Source organism: Aotus nancymaae, unplaced genomic scaffold (assembly GCF_030222135.1).
Source record: "Aotus nancymaae isolate 86718 unplaced genomic scaffold, 86718_ANA_hifiasm-v0.15.2.pri h1tg000003l, whole genome shotgun sequence".
NCBI lineage: Eukaryota > Metazoa > Chordata > Mammalia > Primates > Aotidae > Aotus > Aotus nancymaae.
The window spans coordinates 40,019,437-40,034,924 of NW_026988414.1; the positions used below are offsets into that span (position 1 = coordinate 40,019,437).

General features: G+C 39.1%; 1 pseudogene; it reads left to right on the plus strand.

The window, feature by feature from the left end:
- The first annotated feature begins 337 nt into the window (after positions 1 to 337).
- On the plus strand, positions 338 to 1,242 carry LOC105718770 (ADP/ATP translocase 2-like; annotated as a pseudogene).
- The last annotated feature ends 14,246 nt before the right edge of the window (positions 1,243 to 15,488 follow it).

Here is a 15,488-nt window from a genome sequence, read left to right on the forward strand (position 1 = left end):
TGAATTAATGATTTAGGAAGAGATGAGGGTTTTTGTGAAAACTAAAGTAGTTGCTGTTCATTGAGTATTTAAGCTTTGCCAGGACTTTTGCTAAATATTTTCATTTACTCTTCATTCCTGTGAGTTAAGAATGTTCATCTTTTTATAGATGAAAAAAAACTGAGGTTCAGGGAGGTCAGCTAGCTTGCCTGAGGTTGCAGAGCTTGTGTGGTAGAGTTAGGATTTAAACCTAGACCGATGCTGCAAAAAAGTAAGACAGGCCCTACAGCCCCGGAGTCAAAGCCAGCTCCTGACCCAGTCCCATACCTTAGCCACCTGCCTCCTCTTTCCTTTCAACATGACAGATACTGCTGTGTCCTTCACAGAGGACTTCTGGCAGATAATGTCACTGCGGCCATCTCCAAGATGGCAGTGGTACCCATTGAGGGGGTCAAGCTGCTGCTGCAGGTGCAACATGCCAGCAAGCAAATCACTGCAGACAAGCAATACAAGGGCATTACAGACTGCATAGTCCGTATTCTCAAGTACAGGAAGTCCTGTTCTTCTGGCGTGGTAACCTGGCCAATGTCATCAGATAATTCCCTACCCAGGCTCTCAACTTTGCCTTCAAAGATAAATACAAGCAGATATTCCTGGATGGTGTGGACAATAGGACCCAGTTTTGGTGCTACTTTGCAGGGAATCTGGCATCAGGTGGTGCCGCTGGGGCCACATCCTTGTGTTTTATGTACTCTCTTGGTTTTGCCCATACCAGTCTAGCAGCTGATGTGGGTAAACCTGGAGCCAAAAGGGAATTCGGGGTCTCAATGACTGCCTAGTTAAACTCTACAAATCTAATGGGATTAAGGGCCTGTACCAAGGCTTTAACATGTCTGTGCAGAGTATTGTCATTTACTGAGCTGTCAACATCTATATCTATGAGACTGTAAAGGGAATGCTTCCAGATCCCAAGAACACTCACATTGTCATCAGCTGGATGAACACACAGTCCATCACTACTGTTGTTGGGTTGACTTTCTATCCATTTGACACTGCTTGCTGCCTCATGATGATGCAGTCACAGCTCAAAGGAACTGACATCATATACACAGGCACACTTGACTGCTGGAGGAAGACTGCTCATGATGAAGCAGGCAAAGCTTTTTTCAAGGGTGCATGGTCCAATATTCTCAGAGGAATGGGTGGTACTTTTGTGCTTTCATACATACAAACCTGTATGATGAAATCAAGAAGTACTCATAAGCTTTTCCTAGGATTTTTTCCCTCTGTGAGCAGGCATGTTATATTATATAACATATCTTGAGCATTCTTGACAGACTCCTGGCTGCCAGTTTACCAGTGGCAACTATTTTCTGATTGAAAATGGGAAGCAATAATATTCATCTAACCAGTTTTCTCTTAAAGCCATTTCCATGATGATGATGATGTGACTCAATTATATTTTGTATTTTAGTCTCTCCTGAAAAATAACAAATTTGGAGACTAAAAAACATCTAAAATAAAACAAAAGCAAGGTAGTTGAGCAGGTAGAATTCAGTCAGCAAACACCCAGAGTCCATTCTGTTCAGCAGAAGCCCTAGAAAGTGTTGTTTTACTTGGGTTTTAATGAAGACAACAAAAGAATCAGATGGCACTGACAGAATCTATCCACTATGATAAGCCACTTAATTGTACACATACGGCTTACAACTCTTCAGGCCACAAATTGTGGGTGGAGTCACAGACACTGCTACCATCCATATGTCACAGACTAGTCCCTATCAGCTAATAAGGATCCCAGCCCTTTGTGAAACATTGCAAGATTTTCTGAGTCATAGGGTTTCTTCTAGGTCCTTATGCATGTGTCAGACAGCTTGCTTGCAGAACCTTTCATTTCCCTCCTCTGTCTTTGACCTGACCACTGCCAAGCACTATCAGTGTGGTGCAGAACTTGAGTATAGATTCTGGAGTCAGACATTCACAGATCATGTCCCACCTCTGCCACTAACTTACTGAGAACTTGGATAATTAGCTTACACCTACTTTCCTTACATACAGAATGATAATAATGATCATTCCTCCATCACAAAGTTGTAAGGATTAACTGAAAGAATCCATTCATCCAAGATTGTCGAATAGGAACAGCTCTGGAGTGCAGTTCTCAGTGAGAACAATGCAGAGGGTGAGCGATTACTGCATTTCCAAATGAGTTATTACTGCCCACAGACCAGGAGATTCCTGGGCTGAAAAGTACCACAAGTTTCCAGCATGGCTGTTTCAGCTGGCACAGTGGGTCTCTGCACAAAAACTCACACAAATCTGGGTGGCTGTTTCAACTGGTGCCTGAGATGCCTGGGAGAAAGAACCACCCATTCAACTGAAAAAAGGGGGCTGAAACAGGGAGCCAGATGATCTGGCTTAGCGGGTCCCATACCCACAAAGACCAGCAATCTGAAATGCTCTGGATTGAGAGTTTTGCAGTGAGTGCAGCTGGACCTGGGACAGTCCAGCTCTTTGAGGGAAGGTCATCCACCATTACCAAGGCAGCCCACCACTACCGAGACAGTCCACCATTACCGAGGCAGTCTGCCATTTCCAAGGCAGTCCACCATTGCTGAGGCAGACTGTCATTACTGAGGCAGTTCTAACTATACCTCTATAAACAAAACTGCAAGGAAGTTCACACAGCAGCTGGGCAGAGCCCACGGCAGCTCAGCAATGCCTCTGCTGGCAGACTGTGACTAGGCTACATCCTCACTGGGCAGGGCATCTCTGAAAAAAGGCAGCAGCACATCAGGAACTTAAAAATAAAGCCCCACCTTCCCAGGACAGAGCACCTAGGAAAAAAGGCTGTTATGAGTTCTGCTGTAGCAGACTTAAACGTACCTGCCCAGCAGCTCTGAATGGAACAATGGAGCTCACAGCTCAGCACTTGAGCTCCTATAAAGGTCAGACTCTCTCCTCAAGCAGCTCCCTGAACCCTGTATATCCAAAGGGACACCTCATATAGGAGAGCTCAGGCTGACGTCTGGTGGGTATCCTTCTGGGACAAAGATAACAGAAGAAGAAACTGGAAGAAACCCTTACTATTCTGCAGCTGCTACAGGTGATCCCCAGGCAAGCAGGGTCTAGAGTGGACCTCCAGCAGTCCTACAGCAGAGGGGCCTGACTGTTGGAAGGAAAACTACAAAACAGAAAGAAATAACTTCAACATCAACAAAAAGGACGTCCACTCAGAGACTCCATCCGAAAGTCACCAACTACAAAGACCACAGGTAGATAAATCCACAAAGATGGGAAGAAACCTGTGCAAAAAGGATGGAAACACCCAAAACCAGAATGCCTCTCCTCCTCCAAGGGATCACAACTCCTCACTATCAAGGGAACAAAGCTGGATGGAGAATGAATCTAATGAATTGACAGAAACAGGCTTCAGAAGGTGGATAATAACAAACATCTCTGAGCTAAAATAACATGTTCTAACCCAATGCAAAGAAACTAAGAACCTTGAAAAAAGGTTTGACTAAAGGCTAATGAGAATAAACAGCTTAGAGAAGAAAATAAAGGACCTGATGAATCTAAAAACACAACACGAGAACTTGGCGAAGCATACACAAGTTTCAATCACCGAATTGAACAAGCAGAAGAAAAGATAGCAGAGATTGAAGATCAACACATGAAATAAAACGAGAAGGCAAGATTAGAGAAAAAAGAGTGAAAATAAATGAACAATGCCTACAGGAAACATGGGATTATGTGAAAAGACCTAATCTACATTTGATATGTGTACCTGAATGTGATGGAGAGAATGAATCCAAGCTGGAAAACACTCTTCAGGATATTATCCAGGAGAACTTCCCCAACCTAGCAAGGGAGGCCACCATTCAAGCCCAGGAAATACAGAGAACACCACAAAGATATTCCTCAAGAAGAACAACCCCAAGGCACATAATCATCAGATTCACCAGGGTTGAAATGAAGGAAAAAATGCTAAGGGCAGCCAGAGAGAAAGGTCGGGTTACCCACAAAGGGAAGCCCATCAGACTCACAGTGAATCTCTCCACAGAAACCCTACAAGCCAGAAGAGAATGGAGGCCAATATTCAACATCCTTAAATAAAAGAACTTTCAACCCAGAATTTCATATCCAGCCAAACTAAGCTTCATAAATGAAGGAGAAATAAAATCCTTTGTGAACAAGCAATTGCTCAAAGATTTTGTCACCACCAGGCCTGCTTTACAATAACTCCTGAAAGAAGCACTACACATAGAAAGGAACAACCAGACCAGTCACTCCAAAAACATACCAAATGGTAAGGAGCATCGACACAATGGAGAAACTGCATCAACTAATGGGCAAAACAACCAGCTAGCATCAAAATGGCAGGATCAAATTCACACATAACAATATTAACCCTAAATGTAAATGGGCTAAGTGCCCCAATCAAAAGACACAGACTGGCAAATTGGATAAAAAGTCAAGACCCATGAGTGTGCTGTATCCAGGAAACCCAGCTCACATGTGGACACACACAGGCTCAAAATAAAGGGATGGAGGAAGATTTACCAAGCAAATGGAGAAGAAAAAAAAGCAGGAGTTGAAATCCTAGTCTCTGGTAAAATAGACTTTAAACCAACAAAGATCAAAAGAGGCAAAGAAGGGCATTACATAATGGTAAAAGAATCAATGTAACAAGAACTAATGATCCTAAATATATACGCACCCAGCACAGGAGCACTTAGATAAATAAAGTAAGTTCTTAATGACCTACAAAGAGACTTAGACTCTCACACAATAATAGTGGGAGACTTTCCCACTGTCAATATTAGAGAGATCAATGAGCCAGAAAATTAACAAGGAAATCCAGGACTTGAACTCAGATCTGGACTAAGCAAACCTAATAGACATCTACAGAACTCTCTACCCCAAATCCACAAAATATACATTCTTCTCAGCACTACATCACATCTACTCTAAAATTGACCACATAATTGGAAGTAAATCACTCCTCAGCATATGCAAAAGAACAGAAATCATAACAAACAGTCTCTCAGACCACAGTGCAATCAAATTAGAACTCAGGATTAAGAAATTAACTCAGAACAGCACAACTTCATGGAAACTGAACAACTGGCTCTAGAATGTTGACTGGATAAACAATGAAATGAAGGCAGAAATAAAGATGTTCTTCAAAACCAATGAGAACAAAGAAACAACGTACCAGAATCTCTGGGACACATTTAAAGCAGTGTCTAGAGGGAAATATAGAGCAATAAATGCCCACATGAGAAGAAAGGAAAGATCTAAAATCGACACCCTATCATGAAAAATGAAAGAGGAAGAGAAGCAAGATCAAAAAAAACCTCAAAAGCTAGCAGAAGATAAGAAATAATTAAGATCAGAGCAGAACTGAAGAAGATAGAGACACAAAGAAGCCTTTAAAAAAATTAATAAATCTAGGAGCTGTTTTTTTTGAAAAGATCAACAAAATAGACAGACCGCTTGCCAGATTAATAAAAAAGGAAAGGGAGAAGAATCAAATAGGTGCAATAAAAAACAAAAAGGGGATCTCATCACAGATTCCACAGAAATACAAACCACCATCAGAGATACTACAAACAACTCTACGCACACAAACCAGTAAACCTGGAAGAAATGGATAAATTCCTGGACACTTGCACCCTCTCAAGCCTAAACCAGGAAGAAGTTGAAACCCTGAATAGACCAGTAACAAGGACTGAAGTTGAGGCAGCAATTAACAGCCTACCAACCAAAAAATGCCCAGGTCCAGATGGGTTCACAGCCGAGTTCTACAAGACATACAAAGAGGAGCTGGTACCACTTCTTCTGAAACTATTCCAAACAATTAAAAAAGAGAGAATCCTTCTCAAATCATTTTATAAGACCAACATCATCCTGATGCCAAAACATAGCAGAGACTCAACAAAAAAGAAAACTTCAGGTCAACATCCATGATGAACATAGATGTAAAATGCTTCAATAAAATACTGGCAAACTGATTGCAACAGCACGTCAAAAAGCTTATCTAACACGATCAAGTAGACTTCATTCCAGGGATGCAAGCCTGGTTCAATATAAGCAAGTCTATAAATGTAATCCACCACATAAACAGAACCAAAGACAAAAACCACATGATTATCTCAACAGATGCAGAGAAGGCCTTCGACAAAATTTAACAGCCCTTTATGCTAAAAGCTCTCAATAAACTAGGTATTGAAGGAACATATCTGAAAATAATAAAAGCTATTTACGACAAACCCACAGCCAATATCATACTGAATGGGCAAAAACTGGAAGCATTCCCTTTGAAATCTGGCACTAGAAAAGGATGCCCTCTCTCACCACTCCTATTCAATATAGTATTGGAAGTTCTAGCCAGAGCAATCAGGCAGGAGAAAGAAATAAAGGGTATTCAATTAGGAAAGGAAGAAGTCAAATTGCCTCTATTTGCAGATGACATGATTGTATATTTAGAAGACCCCATTGTCTCAGCCCAAAATCTCCTGAAACTGATAAGCAACTTCAGCAAAGTCTCAGGATACTAAATCAATGTGAAGAAATCACAAGCATTCCTATACACCAATAATAGACTTAAAGAGAGTGAAATTACTAGTGAACTACCATTCACAATTGCTACAAAGAGAATAAAATACCTAGGAATACAACTAACAAAGGATGTAACGGACCTCTTCAAGGAGAACTACCAACCAATGATCAATGAAATAAGAGAGGACACAAACAGATACAAAAACATTCCATACTCATGGTTAGGAAGAATTGAAATGTTCAGTATTGTTAAAATGGCCATACTGCCCAAAGTAATTTACAGATTTTAATGCTATCCCCATCAAGCTATCTATGACTCTCTTCACAGAACTGGAAAAAACCACCTAAAACTTCATATGGAACCAAAGGAGAGCCTGCATAGCCAAGACAATTCTAAGCAAAAAGAACAAATCTGGAGGCATCACGCTACCTGACTTCAAACTATACTACAAGGCTACAGTAATTAAAACAGCATGGTACTGGTACCAAAACAGAGATATAGACCAATGGAACAGAACAGATGCCTCAGAGGCAATGCCACACATCTACAACCATCTGATCTTTGACAAACCTGACAAAAACAAGCAATGGGGAAAGGATTTCCTGTTTAATAAATGGTGTTGAGAAAACTGGCTAACAGTGTGCTGAAAGCAGGAACTGGACCCCTTCCTGACACCTTACACTAAAATTAACTCCAGATGGATTAAAAACTTAAACATAAGACCTAACACCATAAAAGTCTTAGAAGAAAACCCAGGCAAAATCATTCAGGACATAGGCATAGGCAAGGATTTCATGACTAAAACACCAAAAGCATTGGCAACAAAAGCCAGAATAGAAAAATTGGACCCGATTAAACTCCAGAGCTTCTGCACAGCAAAAGAAACACTCATTAGAGTGAATCAGCAACAAACAGAGTGAGAAAAACTTTTTGCAATCTACCCATCTGACAAAGGGCTAATATCCAGAATCTACAAAGAACTAAAACAGATTTACAAGAAAAAAAAAAGCCCATTCAAAAGTGGGCAAAGGATATGAACAGACACTTTACAAAAGAAGACATATATGAGGCTAACAAATATATGGTAAAATGCTCATCATCGCTGGTCATTAGAGAAATGCAAATTAAAACCACAATGAGATACCATCTCACACCAGTGAGAATGGCGATCATTAAAAAATCTGGAGACAACAGATGCTGAAGAGGATGTGGAGAAATAGGAACACTTTTACACTGTTGGTGGGAGTGTAAATTAGTTCAACCATTGTGGAAGACAGTGTGGAGATTCCTCAAGGACCTAGAAATAGAAATTCCATTTGACCCAGCAATCCCATTACTGGGTATATATCCAAAGGATTATAAATCATTCTACTATAAGGACACATGCACACAAATGTTCATTGCAGCACTGTTTACAATAGTAAAGACCTGGAACCAACCCAAATGCCCATCGATGATAGACTGGACAGGGAAAATGTGGCACATATACACCATGGAATACTATGCAGCCATAAAATACAATGAATTTGTGTCCTTTTTAGGGACATGGATGAATCTGGAAACCATCATTCTCAGCAAACTGACACAAGAACAGAAAATGAAACACTGCATGTTCTCATTCATATGTGGGCGTTGAACAATGAGAACACATGGACACAGGGAGGGAAGCATCACACACTGGGGTCTGTTGGGGGGAATAGGGGAGTGAGAGTGGGGGGTAGGGAGGTTGGGGAGGGATAACATGGAGAGAAATGCCAGTTATAGGTGACAGGGGGATGGAAGCAGCAAACCACATTGCCATGTATGTACTTATGCAACAATCCTGCATATTCTGCACACGTACCCTAGAACCTAAAATGCAATAAAATATATATTAAAAAAAAGAATCAATTCAAAGTGCTTAGTGTGATGTCTTGCAAATAAACCTCCTTAAAGGTTAGCTATTATTATTTTTAATTGCACTATATCGTCCATGAATGATAAGAAGCAGCAGCATTTAGAAGTTCCCTGGGAAGAGCACTCTTTAGAGAACTACCTGTGGACAAACCCTCTTGAAGCCAGGAAGTTTTTGAATATGGAGAGAAAATGGGAGAAGATGGTGATTCCCAGCTAAATAGGGTGGGCTTCTCTCAAGTCCTTTTCACATCTCCAAGGCAATGTGGAGAGTTTTACCTTTAATCCAAAACTATACATTAAAACTTTTTATTAAATATTTCATAAGAGTATATATGCCTGGCATGCCTAAACATGTAATTTGTGTTATATAGCTATTATTTTCTGTGTGCGGACATATAAACATACAAACATATATATATATATACACACACACACAGAATTTTTTTCTCTCTACATATAGAAATTTCTGTATATGTGGACTATATAAAATTCCATATATCTAGACTATGTAGAATAAAAATTTCTATATATACCTATATACCTGTATACTTATCAGATTTTCTGTGTGTGTGCTTATATGTAAATATATACTTACATATATTTAAATATATATATAATTTGTGTGTGCATATATGTAAAATGTGTGTGTGTGTATGTATTTGGGTGTGCTGGAGGTGGGTAGAGAGCCATTTTCTGTGATGTTATAAAGAAGCTTGATTCTTAAAAAATTTAAACACAAGTTGAAATGTATATTCCTTGATCTTGGAGATTATAACTCAGGAGTCTGGGAAAGGCAGAAATAATTTTAAACAAGCATTTCAGCTATCTTAGAGGCAGGTGGTCCAGAAAGTGCTGGAACAATAGCTAAAGTAAACTTCATGGAACTAACTTTTTGGGACAGGTTATTAAAGTGCCCATGATGGATGTCTTTCCTGGTCCCTCTGTTGTCTTAGAAGTTTTTCAGCTTCTCTTGTGAATGTGAGAGTTGGCACCACTGAAGTAGAGGGAATTACTCTCACTCTCTCCAAGTCTTTTTGAGACTCTTATTAGATGCTTCCTTACACAGTAAAGCCACACCTTTCATATTATCTTCAGTTGCAGAGAAATCTGAGTACGAAGTTGTTTTTGCCTAACACTGCTATCGATGGGGAACACATGGGATTAGCTGAAACCTGAATTCATGCTCGTGGGGAAATCCTAAACTTTAAAGACAGGCTCAGTGGAGGCAGTATTTAATTCTGCTTACAAGTACCTATCTCTGCCTGAAACAGAAAGATCCTCATTGTAATTGACCAGGGTTCTTTTTTGCAAATAAGATCATCCACTCTACTAAATCAAAGCATAAGAGACATTTGTTAAAAAAAAAAAATACTGTAGCCTTGTAGTATAGTTTGAAGTCAGGTAGCGTGATGTCTCCAGCTTTGTTTTTGTTTTTGCTTAGGATTGTCTTGGCTCTGTGGGATCTTTTCTGGTTCCATATGAAGTCTAAGGTTTTGTTTTCAATTCTGTGAAGTAAGTCAATGGTAGCTTGATGGAGATAGCATTGACTCTGTTTATTGTGGCACTGTTCACAATAGCAAAGGCTTGGAACCAACCCAAATGCCCATCAATGATAGGCTGGATAAAGAAAATGTGGCACATGTACACTGTGGAATACTATGCAGCCATAAAAAATGAGTTCATGTCTTTTGCAGGGACATGGATGAAGCTGGAAACCATCATCCTCAGCAAATTGACACAAGAACAGACATCCAAACACCACATGTTCTCACTCATAAGTGGATGTTGAACAATGAGAACACACAGACACAGGGAGGGGAACATCACACACTGGGGCCTGTCGGGAGGTGGGGGGCTAGGGGAGGGATAGAAGGAGGTGGGGGGATTGGGGAGGGATAACACTAGGAGAAATACCTAATGTAGGTGACGGGGGGATGGATGCAGTAAACCACTATGGCATGTGTATACCTATGTAACAAACCTGCGGGTTCTGCATATGTACCCCAGAACTTAAAATATAATAAAAAAAATTTACAAAACCTCCAGGTAGGGCAGAAGGCTTTGAGATCAGGAACAATGCCCAAATGCATTCAGAACGGTTCCAGGGACAACCCTTCTGCATTGCTGTGGGAAGTTCCATTATGGGTTCATCTGATTGTAGAATCTAAATCACATGTCTGTCCAGCTGTATGTTGAAGATGACTCAAACCAGGTCATGAGAGTTGATTGTTAAATTTCATAGACTTCATTTTTTTAAATTTAATTTTTTAATGTTTTTATTGATACATAATAGATGTACATATTTTAGGGGTACGTGCAGTAATTTGTACATTCATTTGGTACATTCATATAATCAAATCAAGGTAATTGGTATATCTATCACTTTAAATATTTATCTTTTCTTTAGGAAGATTGGAATTATTCTCTTTTAGCTATTGAAATGTACAATAGATCAATGTTAACTGTAGTCACACTGATGATCAGTTGAACACAAGATCTTATTTCTTCTAGCTACCGTATATTTGTACCCACAGATCAACTTGTCTTCACCCTCTCCTCTCCCATAGTATCTCAGTTTCTGGAAAACACCAATCTACTCTGTATCTTCATGAGATCCAATATTTTTTAGTTCCCACATATGAGTGAGAACATGTGATATTTGTCTTTCTGTGCTTGGCTTATTTCACTTAACATAATTACCTTGATTTTCATCCATGTTGCTTCAAATTACAGGATTTCATTCTTTTTTATGTCTGAATAATATTCCATTGTGTATATATATCACATTTACTTATCCATTTATCCATTGATAGGCATCTGGGTTGATTTCATATTCTGGTTATTGTGAATAGTGCTGCAATAAATATGGGAGTGCAGATGTCTTTTTGATGTATCAATTAACTTTCTTTTGGATATATATCCAGGAGTAGATTGCTGGCTTATGTAATAACTCTATATTTAGATTTTTGAGGAACTTCCATACTCTTCTATAGTGGCTGTACTAATTTACATTTCCACCAACATTGTATGGTTCCCTTTCTCTACATCCTTGCCAGCATGTATTATTTCCTGTCTTTTTGTCAAAAGCTGTTCTAACTGTGGTGAGGTGATATCTCACTGTAGTTTTGATTTGACTCTGATGATTAGTGATGTTGAACAATTTTTCACATATCTGTTGGCCATTTGTGTGTCTTTTGAGAAATGTGTATTCAGATCTTTTGCCCATTTTTGAATCAGATTATTATTTTTTGCTATTGAATTGTTTGAGTTCCTTATATATTCTAGTTTTTAATCTTTTGTCAGATGGACAGTTTGAAAATGTTTTACTCATTTTTGTGGATTGTCTCTTCACTTCGTTGATTGTTTTCTTTTCTGTGCAGAAGCTTTTTTGCTGATTTTTTTTGTCTATTTTTGCTTTGGTTGCCTGTGGTTTTGAGGTCTTACTCAAAAAGTCTTACCAAGACCAATGTTCTGGAGAACTTCCCAAACATTTTCTTATAGTAGTTTAACATTTCAGGTCTTAGATATAAATGTTTAATTCGTTGATTTGATATTTGCATATGGTGAGAGATAGGATCTAATTTTATTCTTCTGCATATGATATTGGGTTTCCCAGCACCATAGAGACTGCCCCTTCTCTATTGTATGTTTTTGGTGTCTTTGTTGAAATGAGTTGGCTATAAATTTGTGGATTTATATCTGAGTACTTTATTCTCTTCCACTGGTCTATGTGTGTGTTCTTGTGCCAGTACTATACTGATTTGGTTACTATAGCTTTGTAGGATATTTTGAAGTCAAATAGTGTGATGCCTGTGGCTTTATTCTTTTTGTTCAGATTTTTTTTTTTTTTTTTTGCTATTTGAGGTCTTTTATGGTTCCATATAAATATTAGGATTGTTTTTCTATTTCTGTGAAGAATGTCATTGGTATTTTGATAGAGATTGCATTGAATCTGTGAATTGCTTTGAGTAGTATTATCATTTTAGCAATATTAATTATTCCAGTTAATGAGCATAAAATATCTTTCCATTTTTTGGTGTCCTCTTCAGTTTCTTTCATCAGTGTTTTATAATTTTTCTTATATAGATCTTTCACTTCTTTGGTTGATTTGATTCCTAGGTATTTTATATCATTTGTAGCTATTGGAAATAACATTGCTTTCTGGATTTCTTTTTCAGATAGTTTGCTGTTGGTGTGTACAAATGCTACTGGCTTTGTATGTCAATTTTGTCTTAGCTCAAACAACTGATATGTGCCTGCCTGTCCCAAATGGGGAAGACCCCAAAGGGGATAGCTCAGCACTGTGGAAAGCTGTCTGGGGTCCATGGCTGGGGGGCTGCAGCACGTGCCTTCTATAGCATGGTGCTGCTGAACAGTCAGTCTGATTTGGTGTCTTCTTTGGTGGAGTTACAAAGCAGAGTTTCCAGGGTTGGAAGTGGTAGTCCCATCTCTACTCTTTCTCTCTGGCTTTCCTCAGGGATAGTTTTCCTTTTAGTCACTCGTGATGTTTCCCATGGGTTGAGTCAGGAGCGGGTCTCTTGTCGGAGAACCCAAGATGGTGAGGAAGCTGGTTCTTCACTTTAATCTCACTTTTTCCAGTGTATAAACTGCGTACGGGGAAATTTTCTACATACTTGATGCCAGGAAGATTGGAGTGAGTGATGCTGATGATATGGAAATCCAATTCTCTTACTATCTGCTTGGAGTGGTTTTTTTTGCTTGTTTGTGGCCCTGGGAACCAATTCATCCTCATATTTTAGTTCTGGAATATTCTGGGATGATAATTTCAGTGCTGCATATTTATTTTGGGTTTCGCATGTGTGAGTGTGTGTATGTGTGTGTGTGTGTGTGTGTGTTGGGGTTGCATCTGTGATATCATTTTGGAATTGGAAGTCCCCAGTTTTGGGAATTTTAAAAGCCAGTTTTAAACTATTGGAAACTTGAAATAGGCCATGGTAGGAATGTAGGTGTACCTTGTTTTATTGTGTTTTACTTCATTGTGTTTTGCAGCTATTGCATTTTTTTACAAATTGAAGATTTGTGGCAACCCTGTGTCCAGCCAGACTATTGGTGCCATTTTCCCAACAGCATGTGCTTACTTCATGTCTCTGTGTCACATTTTGATAATTCTCACACTATTTCTTTCAATTTTTTTCATTATCATATCTGCTGTGGTGATCTGTGTTCAGTCATCTTTAATGCTACCATTGTAATCATTTTAGGGCACAACAAACTGTGTTTTCCTATTCCCTGAGACAGAATACTATAAAAATTCAGCTAATGAGTAACCTTACAATGGCTTCTAACTGTTCAAGTGAAAGGAAGACTCTCATGTCTCTCACTTTAGATCAAAAGCTAAAAGTGATTAAGCTTAGTGAGGAAGGCATGTCAAAAACCAAGGCAGGCTGAAAACTATGCCTCTTGCACCACACAGCCAAGTTGTGAATACAAATGAAAAGTTACTGAAAGAATTTAAAAGTGCTACTCCAATGAACACATGACTGATCGGAAAGCAAAACAGCCTTACTGCTGATATGGAGAAAGTTTGAGTGGTTGGGATACAAGATCAAACCAGCCAAAATGTTCCTTAAGTCAAAGCCTAATCTGGAGAAAGACTCTAATTCTCTTCAATTTAATGAAGGGTGAAAGGGGTGAGGAAGCTACACAAGAAAAGTTTGAGGCTAACAGAGATTAGTTAATGAGTTGTGTCCATAACATAAAAGTGCAAGATGAGGCCAGGCATGCGTGGCTCATGCCTGTAATCCCAGTACTTCGGGAGGCCGAGGCGGGTGGATCACCTGAGGTCAGGAGTTGGAGACCAGCCTGGCCAACATGGCGAAACACCGTCTCTATTAAAAATACAAATATTAGCCGGACATAGTGGTGGGGCACCTGTAATCCCAGCTACTCAGGAGGCTGAGGCAAGAGAATTGCTTAAATCCAGGAGGCAGAGGTTGCAGTGAGCTGAGATTACACCACGGCACTCCAGCAGCCTGGGTGACAAGAGCAAGACTGACTCAAAAAAAAAAAAAAGTGCAAGATGAAGTAGCAAGTGCTAATGTAGAACTGCAGCAAGTTATCCAGAAGATCTGGCTAAGATCATTGGTGAAAGTGGCTTCACTAAAAAACAGATTTTCAATATAAACCAAACAGTCCTCTATTGGAAGAAGATGATCTCTAGAAAGTTTACAGCTAGAGAGGAGAAGTCAATGTCTGAATTCAAAGCTTCAAAAAATAGGCTGATTCTCTTGTTAAACTATAATGCAGTGGGTGACTTTAAGTTGATGCTTAAATGCTCATTTATCATTCTGAATATCCTAGGGCCCTTAATTATGCCAAATCTACTCTGCCTATGCTGCATAAATGGCAGGATGAAACCTGGATGATAGTATATCTGTCTACAGTACGGTTTCTTGAATATTTTAATCTCTCTGTTGATATCTACTGCTCAGGAAAAAAGATTCTTTTCAAAATGTTACTGCTTATTGACAATATACCAGTCCAACCATGAGCTCTGATGAAGATGCACAGAGATTAATGTTTTTATGCCACGAAGACAACATTCATTATGTAGTTTATGGATCAAAGAGAAGTTTTGATTTTCAAGTCTTATTTAAGAAATAGCTTTTGTGAGGCTATAGCTGCCATAGTGATTCCTCTGATGAATCTGGGCAAACTAAACGGAAAAGCTTCTGAAAAGGATTCACCATTCTAGATGCTATTGCGAACATTCATGATGAAGACAGGAGGTCAAAATATCAAATTAAGAATTTAGAAGAAATTAATTCCAATCTTTATGGATGAATTTGAGGGGTTCAAGACTTCACTGGGAGAAGTAACCATAGATGTAGTGGAAATAGCAAGAGAACTAGAAGTGTAGCCTAAAGATATGACAAAATTGCTGCAATCTCATGTTCAAACTGTAGTGGGTGAGGAGTTGCTTCTTACATGTGAGCAAAGAAAGTGGTTTTTTGAGATGGAATCTATTCCTGGCGAAGATTCTGTGAACAATGTTGAAATAATGACAAAGTATTTAGAATATTAC